The following is a 2,582-nucleotide window of genomic DNA, read 5'->3' as shown; positions in this document are numbered from 1 at the left end:
CGAGAAACACGATTATTTGATAATATCTAAACAATGTGATTAAGTTTATTTCATTTCTTATACATGTGCGTTGTATAAAAGTAGACTATGGATGAGTTTGTACTAAATTTATTTCTTAAGGAGTTAATTTGCAAAACAATAAATGCTCAAATAACATTACAAGATAATAAACAATAAATGATGCCTAGTTAAATGCTATGAGTTGAAACTCATGTTGGCCAAATAGTTTTTTGATTACGATGATTTATCTGTGATCCCAATTATGCGTATATATACGAAGTTGATATGGAAAAGTTATGTGAAGATTATGATTCTAACTCCAAGTAAATTTATGTAACGTTATGTGAATATGAAACAAATTTTATATTTTTATAATTTAAATCTAATATTAAAATCAACTCTTCATAATTTTTATAACTCTTAATTAATTATAATCTTTAATTAATTTATAACTTAAATTGGTAAAAGTTCAACTTCTAATTAATTATAACAAATGTTGGAAATTTTAAAAATCTATGAAGGATCTTAATGAGCAACAATAATTATACAAATCATAAATATGGAAAAGACAACGATTATCAACTAACATACAATCTTATGTATCAAATTACTATTCCACTCAAATGAAATATAACAACTCTAATTATCACACCCGTCTCCCTCAACATTAAGACGGCGTACGTTCACCTTACTTATCTTTTCCTCTATTCCACTTCCTTAATTCATTATTGTCGTATTTTCCCGAAAATCATTTCTTTTACTAAAAACTCAATATAAACTTGTCTTAAAACTAAACTTAAATCGTTTAAAACCGTTGAATAAAACGTATAAAAATAATAATAATAACCAATAACCCGAGGTTCCTGAAATACACCATAAGAGAGACGGACTTGCGCGACTACTCACAATTCTCACCCTGACCTGGAGAAAAAGGGGAAAAAAGAATGAGTAAAGAATTAAGCAGTGAGAAGATCCTTTCCGCTCACTGAAAATACGATACACGAAACTACTTTTACACAACAATCAAAAATCACATAGAAAAGACACAACACTCATATAGTTTGCATCATTATACAAACTATAACACCAAAACTCATTCTCGCCCTTAGCGAGATATCCACATCAATTTCCAGGTTCGATCATCTTCCCTGACCTTTGAACCTATCTAGTTCCACTGGACTCGTCAGTTTTTTATTGAGCTACAAAGAAACCGTCAATTCAATGTAGACCACATTCCACTATTCCACTGTTCCACTTTTCTACTGTTCATCATCTCAAAAGATGGTAATTTCACTTCCTCATATAACACATATAATAAATTGATCACAATGACAATAACTCAATCCTACTATATCACTAGAAAAATCATCATATCATCAATCATAACTAACAATTCATTACTAAAAAGCAGACAGATCTAATCCTATGCAAGAGAATCATGAAGCATAAAAATAGGAACTTGTAATCGCATCTCCACAGATCACACCCTCACCTTTGCCTTTTTTGATGACGGAGAACAACTCACTTAAGTGTCCAAACAAACGCACCATTAACTTCAGAATGGACCGTTAACTTCTTAATCCCACCTTTGAATTTGAACCATGCTGTACCACGAAGCTCTCCCCAAAATTTCAGCTTGATCGGATTAGACTCGGACCTCCAAACACTTTTCTTGTGACTACGACGGCTCCAATGGCTTGCCTGACACTCCCTCTAAACGTTTCTACCGTCGGCTTGCCCTCCACTGCTTCGATATGACCGGAATCTGCTCTCTAAAAGGCCAACTTGAATCTCGTAACGACGAGCCGTTGGTTGCTATGTCTTCCTTGCAGAGAGATCTATCCAACGACACCAAAATCATGATCTGGTTCCTTCAGATCAGACGGGAAAATGTTCAAGAATATCTCTACTAGAACTGATCTCTCCTTTCCCCAACGAGCCAGTGACCAATGGTGATGACTACGACGGAACGTTACGGTTCGTGAAGATCAACTCCTTTCTCACCACTTGTTCTCGAACAAAAATCACAACTACACCCACAAACGATAGCTTCAAACTCAACAATGGTGGATGGTGGTGGTTAAGAATCACGATTTGCTTTTGTTTCTCAAAGCTAAGAACGATGGTGGTGATGAAGGGAGGCTGCGGCGACAAGAACGACGATACACATATATACTCATATTAACGTTAGTTTTTTTTTTTGTTATTAGGGCTGTTGGGCCTTGAGTGGGCCTAAGAGGGGATTGGGGTCTCACAATTCTTGTAACGCCCCAACCACCCCTACTAGTAGATTCCACGTTCTCTCTCGGGCCCATAGGCCCATCCTGTCTGACGGCCGGTCTGCTATGTTCGGGAAACTTTAAAGACTTGTTTACTGACCCTACAAATCACCACATGATCTTTTCCTATATTTTGTCTTCATTCACACAGTTCCGACAATCACTTCCCGGAAGGTCACCCATCCTAAAATTACTCCAGCCCAAGCACGCTTAACAGTGGAGTTCTCTCGAAATGTTTGACCAAAAAGATAAGTGCACTTTGGTGACATAGGTGGTCAAATCAATTCTTTTAAATATCTCCGC

At 36.2% G+C, this 2,582-nt stretch overlaps 1 long non-coding RNA gene across 1 annotated transcript; it reads right to left on the bottom strand.

Annotated features, from left to right (window-relative positions):
• Positions 1-664: 664 nt before the first annotated feature.
• LOC110227278 lies at positions 665-2,321 on the bottom strand. Its single transcript, XR_002331063.1, has 2 exons — positions 1,493-2,321; positions 665-921 (listed from the first exon to the last, which is right to left on the bottom strand). It is a non-coding gene; the product is annotated as an uncharacterized LOC110227278 (long non-coding RNA).
• Between the last annotated feature and the right edge of the window lie 261 nt (positions 2,322-2,582).

Source organism: Arabidopsis lyrata (genome assembly GCF_000004255.2).
Source record: "Arabidopsis lyrata subsp. lyrata unplaced genomic scaffold ARALYscaffold_9, whole genome shotgun sequence".
NCBI lineage: Eukaryota > Viridiplantae > Streptophyta > Magnoliopsida > Brassicales > Brassicaceae > Arabidopsis > Arabidopsis lyrata.
This window is presented reverse-complemented; position numbering and strand designations above follow the sequence as displayed.